The sequence below is a fragment of the Rattus norvegicus genome, chromosome 8, assembly GCF_021556685.1.
Source record: "Rattus norvegicus strain SHRSP/BbbUtx chromosome 8, alternate assembly SHRSP_T2T, whole genome shotgun sequence".
In the NCBI taxonomy this organism is placed as follows: Eukaryota; Metazoa; Chordata; class Mammalia; order Rodentia; family Muridae; genus Rattus; species Rattus norvegicus.
In genome coordinates this window covers 14,008,012-14,024,403 of record NC_141541.1, presented here as the reverse complement: position 1 = coordinate 14,024,403, position 16,392 = coordinate 14,008,012, and the positions used below count along the sequence as shown (strand labels likewise).

The following is a 16,392-nucleotide window of genomic DNA, read 5'->3' as shown; positions in this document are numbered from 1 at the left end:
TCTCCCCTATGGGATTTGGGTATAGAGAGCTGTGGGACTGGGTCTGCTCTGAGCACAGGCAGAGACCAGAAGGTTTATTTAGAATATCTAAATGGAAAATTGGATACTAGATAATACTATATTATAGATATTTTGGACAAAAAATTTTAATTGTGGTAGCAAATTATAAAGTCTCAAGCATGAGGTTTTTGCCTTTTTTCTATCCGAAAATAATGGTCATGAAAGGACGGTGTTTCCTGATTTATGAACAAATAAGATAATGATAAAACACATCACTTTTTATTCTTTCAAACAATATTTTAACAGTTACAATTAATCAATTTTCTATTTCTATTTAAGAAATGAAGAAAAGTATTCTCTAAAGAAATTAGCTTTGAAAACGAATGTGGGTCTCTGTCTATCTTTACATGCTGTGGGGATTAGATCTTTGGATTTTATGAGCTAGGACACCAAGGTGCCCTGAAATCCATTATGCAGCACAGTTCAGCCTCAAACCCACAGCGATCCTCCTGCTCATACTCCTGCAAGCCCTACAGTGTGATTTACTAAGCATTGCTTTTCTTAGGCATATTGTTATTCTCTCCAAGTCTTTATTTAGGCCCTGGTCTTGTTCTCTCTCTATTTTGCTCTCTTCATCTTAAATGCTACACACATCCAGGCTCATGTTCAGCTCTCAATAACTAATTTTTTCTTTCCCTTTCTTTGTTGGCTAACCGCATTGCTTGTGAAAAATCATATTGCGTTCATTGTGGGGTGATGAGGAACAGCACAGCAAACAAAGCAGGCATCTGTGGGTGAAAGGATCAGTGTGTGCTCTCATAAATGTCAGTGTTTGAAAACCTATAATACAGATGTCGCTCATCACCATATACATTTCACATGATCTCATGGTTACTATGCTCTATTAAGAGGAGGGCTCAGTACAGCTTGAAATTCCCGAAGATCTTTATTGTTCTTACACTATGGGGATTATAATTTGAGCTGAATACTGGGAGCCTTTGATAATTTTTACAGAAAAGAATACTTAAAAGACAATTGAGAGCCTTCCTCTCCAATAAAGTCGTTAGATAAAAAGAAGCTTCGGGAATGCCTATAGAAGAAAGAAGACAGTGAACTCCTTTTTAAAAAATTCAATCATGTAATTAGATTTTTGTGTGTATGGTGTCTGTGAATGTGTACAAGAATGCCTCAGCATCCATGTGGTCAGAGGAGGTCAGTTTTCTGCAGATTCCTTGTGGAATCTAGAAATCTATGTCAGGAACTGAAGCTCCAGGCCTGTGTACCACTAACCAGTGAGCCCTATCACTGACCCAGCCCTGATTCTGAACAAAATAAATATTATGTTAATGAAAGAAGTAGCATTTTAAAATCAGTTAATAATCATATTGTCCCCTGAAATAATGCTGATGAATTGACTCTTCACATAGACAAAAATAGTTCTACTAAAATGTGCAGTCTAAAGAGAATGAAGACATTAAACCATTCTTGAAAATATGGTCTGCATAAAGATTGATATAAAAGTATAAAGGGAAATGGCTTTCCTTAGGAAACTTGTAGATAAGCTTTGTGACTTTAGAAAAAAAGTGGTCTTGTATTTAAAGAATAAAGCGTAGAAAAACACAATTTTTATGAAAGCACTCTTTAATTAAAATATAATGAGCATTTATTGGGACTCTCCTTTATAAGTATACACAAGAGACAGCTTGTAAGTGTTCACTGTTAATATTTGAAATGTCATTAATAACAAATGGTCTAGAAAATGAAGAGGAACCAGTCCTACCTCCATAATTTGCAGTGGTCACAAGAAATCTACAGATAAATAAACTTGTGTGGCTAATTCATCTCTGATTAAATGCATAAATCACGAAAATTAATTAAAACAACCAAAAGACTTTTCACCATCATACCCACAAAAGGAACAATTAATAATTACAGTTTCATAGGAAGTGGAGAATTGGCATCCTCATGGTCTGGTCAGTAAGAACACAAATTTATAAACCTCTGCTTTAATTTCTTTGCCATTGGCTTCATTATGTCCACACACAGTCTCTGATGCTCCAGTTCCTGTTTTCCCACCGGTCGTCCTCCAGTAGGACAACTCAGAAATCTATTATCATGAATTCCTACTGTGTACCTCTGCAGCTTTATTCATGGTCAAGTGAAGCCCACTTACGCTGAATACACTCAGTGTTATTCACACTAAACATTGCCTCATTTCAGCAGATGCAGACAACATGGCCATGATAAGTAAAGCATAAGTCATCTAAAACTACTCCCCAAAGGTGTGATGCTGAAGCCAAGTCTTACAATACAGAATTCATTAACTTTACAAATCCTATGACATATGCTACACTATTAAACTGCATTGCACTTGTAAAGATATTTGCCACTTTAAGCTATTAAAGAAAGCATAGGACATGTATCTGTCTTATTGGCATTCATTTGTAAATCTGCTTTCTGCAGATCTCTGATAATTTATGAGTTATCCTATCCTAAGTTCCACATTCTACGTATATAGCATTATCAGAATAATCCTCATTCGAAATCACCAGTTATTGCATAAAAGTTTAAGTCTGTACTATAAACGAGTTTGCACAACAGACAGAGGAAACAAAGAAGAATAAAATAAGAAAAGGCCCTGCTTTGAAGGGATTTAAACAAAATTGAGAGCATTCACAGAATCCTTGATAACAAAGTTTATTATAATGGATTATCTCCTGTTTTTACCAATGTGAACATCCTCGTATTCTCCACTGAAGCTTAATGAAGAACTTCAACATATTTTTGTTTCAAAAATAAAATCACTTAGGCCAGAAATTTTATTTTTTATGTTTCATGGAAAATTGATCATTTGAAGAGAATCTTATTCACTTTAGTTCCCATTGTATTAGTATGTCTTGGGAAATGCTCTTCAGTCATACACAGTATTTTGTTTTAAATTTCAAAGCACAGAGCATTCTGTAAAGAACATTAGTTCTATCTGTAGAAAGGGAATAGTGATGTTGCTTTTCCACTGGCCACGTTCATGTGCTGATTATGCTCTGATTAGCCACACTTACAACATTCTGAAGTTTTAACCCTTTCTTTCTCATCTATGCACACACACATTATCAACAAGAGTGTTTAATATGACACTTTTTTTCTATACTGAGTTGCTAATCATAATTCTTAGAAAATTGTTCCTTGAAACCAGTGGGGATAATTATTGATCTAAACTGCAACAGTGCAGATATGACATCTAGGCTTTATGGCAGGTAACTAGTCTTCAAAGATAAAAAGGAAAATAAGATTGTTACCTCGACTTAAGGTGAAACTAACCATTGTCTCCATTCAAGACATCAGCATGCTGCCTTGACTTGAAATAATAATCCTTCTAAAATAGTTATCATCCAGAGGATATTTAAAAACAATATCCCAAGGGCTTCAAAAGTGACAAAACAACTGATTGTTAAACAAGAATTTTTAACAAGTTGGGAAACATTAAGCATCATGTATCACATGGCTGGAGAGTTGAGTAAGAATGCTGTGATAGGCACATCCGCCGTGGAGCATTTGATTATGAGAGATCTAACATTAGCAAGAAGACAAGAAAGCTTTAATAGAATACTGGAGAACAGGTTAGGCCATCACCCAGCTAATTACATAGACATGGAAGTCACTATTTCTTTCTTACTGTACTGGACTGTAGAGGAATCTCTGACTGACATATGCCATGAGTATCTCATATGTATCTGTTTGATCATAAACTAATTACTTAAATAGAAAATAAGGGGTGTGATTATAAAAGGCATAAATATTATATGGAGAGATATTTTAGTTTTATTGTTGCAAGCAGAATAATATCACTGAATATTTTGTTCACCAGGGATATGTTGTTATCATCCAGGGATACTGAGTGACAGATATCTTAGCAAGCAGCTAAAAACAGACGTCATTACCTGGTGCTCAGAGGAGTGAGTGGCGAAAGAAGTGGGTTCTCACAGGAGTGGATGCTCACGGGAATGAGTGCTAACAGGTATGGATGCTCACAGGAGTGGATGCTCAGAAGAGTGGGTGCTCACAGGGGTGGGTGCTCACAAGAGTCTGTCCTCACAGGATTGGTAGCTCACACTATTAGTGATCATAAACTGGATGCTTACATGAGTGGATGATCATAGCAATGGGTTCTCACAGGAGTGGGTGCTCACAGAAGTGTATGCTCACAGGAGTGGATGCTGGCAGGACTGGGTACTCCACATTTTCTAGGATTTTTCAAATTATTTCTGTTTTTCTAAAAAGCAGATGTTTCTTGCCGTTTGATATGCCAAGGCCCAGACAGTTACAGCTACCTTGCTCTGTTTTAAGAGGTTTCTTTCGCTTGCTTCTGTTCAGCTTGACCACACCCTGCTGGCCTAACAGCTGAGGCTTCCCTACATCTCCACTTCCGGTCACATGAGGTTTGAGCATCTCACACGTAACTTCTGCCAATAGGTCAGAGAAGCCTAGTTGAGGTTTCCTAGAAACATTTTTTCTTTCATTGATAAAGACAGCAACTTAGTACAGAGTGAACTTTGTTCTCAAAACCTGTTGCCTCCGTTATGAAATGAGCTCATGATGTGCTGTAAGTGCCAACTGCTACCTTGGGACCATGAGGCAATAAACCCAAATAGGAAATGTCAGCATGTCACTGGAGTAAAGTTTCTGGGTCACACTCGGCGAGTCAAAGCTTGAAAATATGCTTTAGGATTTCAAGTGCTGTGTTAAATAATAGCCCTTATTTGATACGTTTCAGACTGTATACAGAGCAAACATTATTAGAGTTCCATTGGAGATTCTTTCCTTTCTTTCGCATGTTACTAATATTCACAAATGCTATTTAGGTACAAAATGTAAAACAACCAAAATAGCTCTTTGCAGTTAGAGGTCGATGTTCCTTTGGTACAACTAACTGAATTCTTCATTCATTGTTGACATCTGCTTAGCAAATAGTGACTCACGTTTTCTTTTTCCTTAACACTTTACCGGTAAATGACCAACTTCTTTCGCCAGAAAAGAAAGATGACATAGTAGTCGTACTTCTATGGGAATGATCGAAGACTCACATCTGCCCATTTAAATCACTAATTCTCCCCATGCTATTTGAAGAAGAGTGAATTTGTTGGTGTGTGATGGGGGAGGAGCTCCAAGTACGTTTAATTGGACATGTGATATTATGTTATCAGGTTTTTCATAAAGCTGTCTTTCCTGAAAAGGTGATTATAACAAATAGGGTGATAAACAGACTTGGTTCTCTTCACCAATGATCCAAGCACACCGGTGATTCAGTGTCTTTTCCGTTGTGGTTTGTAGTAATTAAAATTAGTATAGCACATGGACTCTGCTTGTCAGAATGTTTACTGGTAATTCTTTCTACTTTAATTTTCTTAAATTTGAAAGTATATATCCCAGTTTCCTTTTTCTGTACTCCTTTCACTCCCACCTCTCCCACCTCCTTCCACTTTAGTTTTTACTTAAATGTGACCTCATAGACCAAAGAATAGAGTTCTTGTGACTCAGTTGGACCAAAGTACAAAGTACAAAGATTAAAGTTTTAAAACCATTTTGGCTTGATTTTGTTCTTAGTAACAATATTAGATTTGTTCATTAAAATCATGTTTATATCCTATTTACTGAAATATTTAAACTCCCTTTCTAGTTATTTTTAATAAAGTGTATTTGATAATTTTTAAATTGTCTGACTCAGTAAAAATTCAGTGAATTACCATTCTATAATAGATATTTAATAACATAGTCTGCACATTTGTTAATGTATTTCTTCATGCAAAGATCATCTGTACATCTCTTCTTTCCTGAAATAATTGAGTAATCTTTGGAATATTGTGATAATAGTGAAAAATAGGAAAAGTTTTAGAATTTAATGCTCTACATTGACATTAGTAGACAGGCTGCACCACCCAAAAGTATAGTTTATAACCTGGTTTAGGTAGAGCACTGGACTTCAACCTCCTTTTGTTTTCTACAGAGGCACTTTTCTGTTTGTGTAAGAAGGGATTCAGTGCTAGCAGAGCTCCCATGTGAAGACGACATCAGGGCAAAGGTGTGGAAGAAGGTGAAGTCAGCTTATTGATATTTCCCTATGTTCTTATATGACAAGTTAGCTTGATTTTTAAAAATTCAGTTCACTTTTCAGAAATACATACAATATGAAATTTTTTTAACCTTAAGTTGCAGTAGTACCTTTAAAAATAATCTTTTCATAAGTCGATGTGTTGTAATTTAAAGAGGAAACAGCACAACATGGGTTAGCACTCATTTAATTGGTGTTTCATTTATAAACTCCTCCTGCTTACCTTTTATTGTTATTTAAGAAATACAATCCTTGTCTTCAGAGTAAATATTTACTGTCATGCTTGCCCCCATTAGGGGTGTAATTGTTTAAAGAAACAAAAGTTCTAATCTTGTGACCAGTGTGTATATAGTAGTTATGAACTGTTAGAATATTCTCCGTGAAGATTTCTGGAATAAAAATATAGGGTAAAAAATGTCAATTAGATAACCATCTTTAATATAAACACTAATCTTTAAGTATGAAGGAAAGCATGTCGGTCTGTGTCTCAGATATTTGTGAAAAGAACACACGCGAAATCTTTCCCTTCTTTTGAAAAATTTCCAGAGGCTCCATAACATTACATGGTTCGGTTTTTCAATATTTCTTTTCATAGTTGATGAGTAATACATTGACGAAATTCTTTAAAAGATCTCATTTACATTAATGGTTTAATGAATGTGTTTTGCGTACTAGATTAAAATTTACTGCAGCATGCCAATTAGCATTTATTTACCAATCAGTGGTTAATGGGGTTGTAAATCTGATACTTGTGATCGTTTCCCATCTTGTTAAGACATTCATAAGGATTTGGGAAATGCAGTTGAAATTTAAGCTCCTTTGTTTATGGAAACTATCATCCTGAAAGCAATAAACCATTCATTAAATAAACAATATTTCAGATACTATTTAATACATCCTAATTACTAGCAATCACTAACTATTGCTCTTATTTGGTGAATCAAAGGCAACATCCCACGCCCCTTTAAACCACCCCACTTTGAGTAGTTATACTTGGACAGTTATTGGTTGATTTTACATTGACATCTAGTTACTAGTTTTATATATTTTATAGAAGGGGATATCTGTGTTAAAATAATATTTTTTCAGGGGAATTGAGGGATAAAGGAGAGAGCTTATCTTCATATTACTGCGTTGCTGAGCATACATAAATGTGGGTCTATTCTCAACCACAAGAAGCATTACCGAGACAGTGAGTTTCCCAGGTTACATGGGCTTGGGGGAACACGGGGTTTTAAGTTTCCTGTGCTGATCCAATGACTCCTGGCTCAGTTTACTTCCAGTCTCAAGGTAGGCTAAGAAAAAGTTCACAGAGAGTAGGGACAGACTTCTGGTCAAAGACACAGCTTTTCTTTGGAATCTTTTAACACACCCAAGTCTACACATCCTGTTTCCAGATTTTGATAAATGCTGTCACCAAAGATATTGGTCAAAATATATGTAGGGTTTTGCAAACTAGCTTAAAATCATCACCTGGATGGAGCAGTATTGAACAAGATTTCTGAATAATCTGTGATCCTCTGTATGAATAGAATGTGATCCTCTGTATGAATAGAATGTGATCCTCTGTATGAATAGAATGTGATCCTCTGTATGAATAGGATGTGATCATCTGTATGGATAGGATGTGATCCTCTGTATGAATAGGACGTGATCCTCTGTATGAATAGAATCCTGAGAGTCCGAGCCTCAGGGATGTCTAGGTGCTCAGGCGCACATACCAGAAGGACTGCGTGGTAGACACAATGGTTCTCAGACCCTCGTTGGCTTTTAACATGTACTGATTTTGAAAAATTGTCAGTTAATGCTTTTGTGACACCTTAAAAATTGATAGAATGTCATGTATTGGCCATAAAAATCGGTAAGTGGATCACATAATTGAAATGTCTTCTCTCTTTTCCATTATATCATGAGCAGAGTTGTGTACTCGCACCAGATTTTTTCATTTGATTTCATAAATTTTCATTGAATAAACCCTACAAGAAACAGCTTTTGAGAGCTCCTTTCCATGTCCCTAGGTGTTTATGGAGACACTAGTGATTGTAATTCTCTCTCTCTCTCTCTCTCTCTCTCTCTCTCTCTCTCTCTCTCTCTCTCTCTCTCTCTCTTTCCAGAGCTGAGGATTGAACCCAGGGCCTTGCGCTTGCTAGACAAGCGCTCTACCACTGAGCTAAATCCCCAACCCTGCGTGATTGTAATTTTATAGCTTGAACACATTCTTTTTTATTGGTTATTTTATTTATTTACATTTCGAATGTCATCCCCCTTCCCAGTTTCCCCTCTGCAAGCTTCCTATTCCGTCCTCCCAGCCCTGCCTCTATGATGGTGCTCCCCACCTGGACATCCACTCCTGCTTCATCAGTCAAGCATTCCCCTACCCTGGGTCATCAAGCCTCTACGGAACCGAGGGGCTTCCCTCCCAGGGGAGCCAGATAAAGCAATCCTCTGCTACATATCCAGCTAGAGCCTTGGCTACCCTTTGTGGTTGGTAGTTCAGAACCTGGGAGCTTTAGAGGGTCTGGTTGGTTGATGTTGTTGTTCTTCTTATGAGGTTGCAAACCCCTTCAGCTCTTATAGTCCTTCTCCCAACTTCCCTATTGTGGTCCCCATGCTCAATCAAATGTTTGGCTGTGTACATCCGCATCTGTATTGGTCCATCTCTGGCAAAGCCTCTTAGCGGACAGCTTTACCAGGCTTCTGTCAGCAAGCACTTCTTAGCATCAGCAATAGTGTCCGAGTTTGGTGTCCGCAGATGGGATGTATCCCTAAGTGTGGCAGTCTCTGGATGACCTTCCTTTCAGTTTCTGCTCCAGTCTTTGTCCCTCCATTTCCTTTTGACAGAGGGATTCTGAATTAATATTAATAATTTTGAGGCAGATGGCCCCATTCTCAACCGGGAACAATGCCTATCCACTGGATATGATCTCTGCAGGTTCTCTCTCCCCTTTGTTGGGTATGTCAACTAAAGTCCTCCTTGTTGGTTCCTGGGAACCTCTTGGGTTTCTGCTACCTGGGACTTTCCAGTGGCTACCCTAGCTCCCCTCCCCCACTGCTACACACCTACTTTCAAATTCCTCACCCTCTGTACTTCTCCCTCATCTCCTCCCATATCTAAACTGCCCCACTTTCCCCCTCCCCTTCTTTTCTCCCTCCTAGATCCCTCTCTGCCTCTACTTCCCAGAGATTATTCTCTTCCTCATACTGAGTAGTACTGTAGCATCCACACTTTAATGTGATCATCTTGTTTCTTGAGTTTCATATGCCCTATGAGTTTATCATGGGTATTCTGAGCTTAGTTTTGGCCAATATCCACTTACCAGTAAGTACATACCATGTGTGTTCTCTTCTATCTGGGTTACCTCACTCAGGATGATATTTTCAAGTTCTATCCATTTGCCTGCAAATTTCTTTTTTTCTGATTTTGATGCGACAATTTTATTAATTCTTTGAGATTTCAGAAACACACACAGGATACTTTTCTCATATCAGAACCTATTTTAGGATTTACAATGAATATAAAATTTTGGCCACTCTTTCTTATTATTTATAGTAAAGTGAGCAATAATTTATAGCTCCTATTCTTTTACTATATCATGGTTTCATTTCTTTTTTATTGGATATTTTATATTTACATTTCAAATGTTATCCCCTTTCCTGGTTTTCCCTCGGGAAACCGCCTATCCTATCCCCCTCCCCCTGCTTCTATGATGGTGCTCCCCCATCAACCTACCCACTCTCTCCTGCCTCCCTTCCCTGGTATTCTTCTATATTGGTGCACAGAGGCTTCACAGGACCAAGGGTCTCTCCTCCTATTGATGCCCAACAAGGCCATCCTCTGCTACATATGTGGCTGGAACCATGGGTCATTCCATGTATACTCTGGTTTGTGGTTTATTCCCTGGGATCTCTGGAGGATCTAGTTGTTTGATGTTGTTCTTCCTGTGGGGTTACACACCCCTTCATCTCCTTCAGTCCTTTCTCTGACTCCTCCACGGGGAACCCATGCTCAGTTCAACGGTTGGCTGCAAGCATTTGCATCTATTTGTCAGACTCTGGTAGAGTCTCATTTATTTTTTAAAGATTCATTTATTTATTATATATAAGTATGCTGTAGCTGTCTTCAGACACACCAGAAGAGGGCATCAGATCTCATTACAGGTGGTTGTGAGCCACCACGTGGTTGCTGGGTTTGAACTCAGGACCTCTGGGAGAGCAGTCAGTGCTCTTAGCCGCTGAGCCATCTCTCCAGCCCAGCCTCATTGTTTTTAAAGCTGAGTAGTACTCCTGTGTAAATGTACCACATTTTCTGTATCCATTCCTCTTTTGAGGGACATCTGGATTGTTTCCAACTACTGCCTATTATAAATAAGGTGCTGTGAACATGGTGAAGTATGTGTCCTTGAACGCCACACTTTCACTGCATATTAATTTCTTACAAAGCATGAGTCACTTTGCCATAAGGGAAAGTATATGGCAAGTATTTGGCTCTTTTTTTTTTAAATTAATTTGAGTGTTTCTTATTTACATTTCGGTTTCCGGGCAAACATCCCCCTAATCCCTCCCCCTCCCCTTCTTTATGGGTGTTCCCCTCCCCACCCTCCCCCCATTGCTGCCCTCCCCCCAACAGTCTAGTTCAGTGGGGGTTCAGTCTTAGCAGGACCAAGGGCTTCCCCTTCCACTGGTGCTCTTACTAGAATATTCATTACTACCTATGAGGTCAGAGTCCAGGGTCAGTCCATGTATAGTCTTTAGGTAGTGGCTTAGTCCCTGGAAGCTCTGGTTGCTTGGCATTGTTGTTCATAAGGGGTCTCGAGCTCCTTCAAGCTCTTCGAGTTCTTTCTCTGATTCCTTCAACGGAGGTCCCGTTCTCAGTTCAGTGGTTTGCTGCTGGCATTCGCCTCTGTATTTGCTGTATTCTGGCTGTGTTTCTCAGGAGAGATCTACATCCGGTTCCTGTCGGCCTGCACTTCTTTGCTTCATCCATCTTGTCTAATTGGATGGCTGTATATGTGTGGGCCACATGTGGGGCAGGCTCTGAATGGGTGTTCCTTCTGTCTCTGTTTTAATCTTTGCCTCTCTATTCCCTGCCAAGGGTATTCTTGTTCCCCTTTTAAAGAAGTAGTGAAGCATTCACATTTTGATCATCCATCTTGAGTTTCATTTGTTCTAGGCGTCTAGGGTAATTCAAGCATTTGGGCTAACAGCCACTTATTAATGAGTGCATACCATGTGTGTTTTTCTGTGATTCGGTTACCTCACTCAGGATGATATTTTCCAGTTCCAACCATTTGCCTACGAATTTCATAAAGTCATTGTTTTTGATAGCTGAGTAATATTCCATTGTGTAGATGTACATTTTCTGTATCCATTCCTCTGTTGAAGGGCATCTGGGTTCTTTCCAGCTTCTGGCTGTTATAAATAAGGCTGCTATGAACATAGTGGAGCACGTGTCTTTTTTATATGTTGGGGCATCTTTTGGGTATATGCCCAAGTTGGCTCTTGCTTTTAATGTTTGGAGTCCACATTAACCTTTAAGGATAAACCACTATTGCTAGACAGAAATGAAAGCCTGCACAGCATATTCTCCTACTTTCACTCACTCTTGCTTTTGTTTGTTTACATTCTCTGTCTTTCTGTGATTTCTAAAATACTTTATCAAGTTCAATAAATGGACTTATAATTATACCTTGTAGTTTATGTGGACAATGTTGTATATCTTAGAACTATATACAAAAGAAAGAGTCAAAGAAGCATTAGTTCTTCTGGCTGGTGGGTGTTGTGAGCAGAATCTCCTTGAGGATGCCACAGTTGTTTGTTCTAGAATTCTAAATAGAATTATAGACTGTATAGCTCATTAAAGTTAAGTATTTGAGATATTTAAGAGATACAGTGCTGACATTCATCATGACCATACAAAACCATACAGTGGCAGATAGTTATGCAAGCGTCATATAAATGGTGCTGTTAAGTATTTCCAATGCAAAACCTCATAAAATGAGTTAGTTCTGTGTTTCATAGAGACTCTGGTGAGTTTGGTCATGGTTTGTACCGTGTGGTTGACAGCTATAGGAGAATGAACCATGAATTTATCAGTTTTAGTGTTAATACAGGATCTATGGGGAACTTTATAATTGCTCAAGATCCAACATAGTTTCCAACATAATTCTTCCCTGTTGCAGCATAGTCTCAGAACTTATTGTGATCCAGAAAATCGGAGACAAGGTTTGCATATCAGCAACTATATGTGGCATCTTCAGCATGAATGTTTAAACCCTGAAGTTGGTGAGGGGGATGCAAGGAAAAAGATGTCTCCTAACAAACCTGACGACCTGAGTTAAGTTCCTCAGATCCACATGTGAAAAGAAAAAAAAAATAGTTTGACTTGTCCTCTGACCATTCAAAGGCCATGGCATATGAAAACCCACACAAATATGCACATACACACACATTTAAAACATTTAAAATCTAATTATAAAGCTTAGAATTGTCACCAATCTTATTTTAAAATAAAATTCTTATTATGGGTGTATCTAATTTCGATTTTGAAGATAGCAGACCTGACTAGACATTTAGTCTAAATCACAGCTACACATTACAGTTTGTGACAAGGAAATAATGTATTTTTCATGTAATATAATACACTATATAGAATAAGAGTGACAGTAAACAAATGGAATGACAAACCTGAATAGCAGATGGTAAAATAGTCTACTATTAATGTTTAAGGAATAGCAAGCCATCACTAGATGAGGAAAACATTGAAAACAGTCTCCGGTGAATCTGAAAGTTTGTCCTTGTAAACACAGCACTTTAATGCCGAATTAACAATCATGCTCCACTTCCTATGTGAGCTTCTGACCTTTTGGCCTCTGCTGAAGCAAAGGAACCTTTTTTATCCTTGTCTGGCCAGCAACATGGGTTCCCTGGACAGCTGACTACCCAATTTGAAAGAGCTTTGCCCAACATATATTCATACCTCAGAATTTTGTTTTATTTTTTGAGACTGATATTTAAAGAACGGGAACTTTCAGGTTTTACAGGCAATCATGGCTCCCGATTCTGGATCCCATAGCACATGCATGTCATCGCTGATCGGGAGTGATCTTCTGGGTTGACAAAGACTCAGTACTGTGTATTGACAGTTCACCCGATGACATGGGAGTTCCTGAACCCTATTTTAGTCATAGAAAAAAGAAAAGATGTAAATACAAGATAGAATTTAAAATGACATATAAATATAGGCATACATTTAGTGAATACCTATTTGTATTTAGTTAACACACATGTGTGTGGCCCCAAATATGTATATATGAAATTATTTAAAACAGCCCATAGGAAATATGAGAAACAAGGCTAGTATGTCAGAATGAAAACATCCTAGATATAGACATTGCTGATAAATATCTTACAAATGTTGCAGCAAAGTAATTTTATCATTTTTAACTGAATATAAACTGCATAACATACTAATAAAATTTTACTCAAAGAGCAAAACTTCCCATATTTGCAAAGAAACTACAATTTCTTATATGATATAATAATCACAAATATTTATATATTTGTGATATTTACATTGCATATTCATCATGTATATTTTATATATTATGATATAGTTTATGTATCCATCTTATACTTTGTTGCCTCTAAGTAATACTTCTGTGCATATATATATATATATAACCAATGCAATCCAGTATGTAAATCCCTATATATATATATATATATATATATATTTATCTAATGCAACTAACTCCTGCATGTATCACTCGATTCCCTCTCTATAATCCGATGAAGTAGATGCTAATATTATTCTCATTTCTTGAATGTAGAAATGAAACTCAGATGTCTCAGTTTTTCTTCCTCAAGTAACACATAATGCACATAAAAACAGAAATGTTAACTGTGTCTCAAATGCTGGCTGGAATGTACGCTGCGATCACTCTGTGCTTCAGACAGAGAAGAGAATAGGGAGAGAGGAGGTGTCTGGCTGCAGGCTGAAGGCTAAGATGACCACTGCAGTAGAAGAGAGGACGTTCCTGGTTTGTGTCCTAACGTGTGGAATTGATGTAAATGTGGCTCTAACCCACTGAAGAGCATGGAGAGCAGAGCAGACATTGAGCTGGTGAAGAGGGCCACATATTTCCTTCATCTCCATATTCCTGTCCTCTAGCACAAGGCGGGAAGTGCAGGGCGAGTGTAGTAAAGAAATAGCTTGTGAATACAGAGAGTGTTGTAAAGATTGAACAGGGTCAGATACGGAGAATCAGTGAACTGTTTGACAGCCTACCCTGTTGTATTCTAGAAACATGCAGCAGTTATGGTCTCACGTGCCTCTTAAAATGAATTGATTTTTAAAAATGATTTATGTTGGAACTCAGGTGGGCTGTTGGGCATTTTCTAGGAGGAACTGTCAAATATCTATAATCAAATAATCAAACAGAGATACCTAGAACAGTAGTGAGAACCACACCTCTGAGCAGAGGAAAGCATCAAGTAAAAAAATTGAAGGAGGAGCAATTTGAGCTGCTTCGGTTGCTGAAAGAGTGAAGTGGGTGACATTTGAAAGAGGTTCTGACTTCTCCACAAAAGCAACAAAAAGCATAGAGCGTGGACTGTGCAGGAACACAGACAGTGAGGCTAAATAATTGAGACTGGTGCACCCGAAGCTAAACACCGCGACGGTTCTCATTTATCTAACACCTTCCCATTTACCAGAAATCCTTGGTTATTGAAGTGAAGACCTTTAATTAATGCAAGAATGTCTTGGCAGGTTGGTGGGATCTTGCCTTTGTAACTCTGGAGATGTGTGACCTTGGAGGTACCACATTTTCCTGCAGGGCCATAGCTTCACAGTGCATAAGTCAGTTGTTTTAAACGATCTGTAAGATTGCTTCTTCTCAATTTTAGCTGTGCCTTGGAAATAGCAGATTCTCAATACTACAAAGGCTATAATGAACCTCTTTATTGAAAGAAGTTGAGACAGAGGAAAAGATATCATTAAAAGTATGTAATTCTAGGCTGCAAAAGAGAACAGGGCTGTTCTTGTTTGCTATTACAAGTGATTTATGAGCCATTAAGTCAGGCTGAGAAGATGTGCATTCAATTTTATTTTGCGCCTTAATCCAAGGAGGGCTGCAGGCTCCTGGCAGCTGCCACCATAGCATTTTGCAGGTGCACACAGATGATTCAACCTCTTTAAAAATTCTCTTTTCTCAGTACTAATAGGCAGTGATCATGTCTTAGTGATAGAACCACACAGTTACTTCAGCATCAGGTCACCATCCAACATTAAAAGATGCTATCAAATCAAATATGAAAGTATAAACTACACTGAAACTTTAACAACAGATAAATAAATCTCAAACAGGGAAGTTAGGCTTCCTTGATTGTCAGATACATGGTGTACCATGGCACCTGAATATTTCAGGTTCTTCCTGCCTGTCTTGTCATCCATAATTTTCAACTTAACTTTCTAAATTATTTGATTATTTGATTTTTATTTACATTTAGTATTTACTCTTTTATGTTGGCATATTTGACCTTACTTAAAATTTATTTTATAGTTACTTACTTAAAATTAATGTCATAGATGACCAGCAAACTAATAAGGAAAGAGCAATTATTTTAGTTATATGATTCATTAAAGTTACACTGAGTACTGTCTTAAGTACACTAGGATGTTATCGCCAAGAAATACATTTTCATTGCCTAATTTAAATTTGCAGATAGTGTATTTTTTCAGTCCTTTATTTTTTAATTAAATACTTTACATCCTGATCAAAGCTGCCCTCCCTCCTCTCCTCCTAGTCCCTCCCTCTCACCTCATCTCCTCATCTCTCCTATCTCCCCTTTTCCTTTCTTCTCAAAAAAATAAGGCCTCCTATGCATATCAATCCTCTTGGCCTATCAAACTGATTAGGACTATCCATATCTCCTCGAATCGAGGCTAGATAAGGCAGCCCCGTTAGGGGTAAAAAGATCCAAATGCAAGTGACAGAGGCAGAGACAGACCTCTGCTGTTAGGGGCCCCACATGGAGACCAGGCTACAAATCTGTTACATATGTGAAGACCTAGTTCCATCCCTGGTGAATGGTTCAGTCCCTCTGAGCCTCTTTGGACCAAGGTTAAATGATTCTATCGGTTTTCTTTTGTCCTTGACATTTCTGGCTCCTTCAATCATTTTACAATATTACCCAAACTCTTCAGCAAGATTCCCCAAGCTCTTGACTATGGGTCTTCTGCATCTGTTTCCATCAGCTGCTGGGTGAAGGCTCTCGAAGGAAAG

The 16,392-nt window shown here is 38.0% G+C and overlaps 1 protein-coding gene and 1 long non-coding RNA gene across 3 annotated transcripts in view; one reads left to right on the top strand and one right to left on the bottom strand.

Annotated features, from left to right (window-relative positions):
* Positions 1 to 16,392, top strand: part of Cntn5 (contactin 5) — a 1,240,814-nt gene that overhangs the window by 94,926 nt on the left and 1,129,496 nt on the right.
* The window catches only part of LOC148003942 (uncharacterized), a 37,704-nt gene continuing 34,387 nt past the window's right edge, over positions 13,076 to 16,392 (bottom strand). Inside the window, exon 3 of the long non-coding RNA XR_015627057.1 lies at positions 13,076 to 13,278. This is a non-coding gene — a long non-coding RNA (uncharacterized LOC148003942). The remainder of the gene's footprint in view (positions 13,279 to 16,392) is intronic.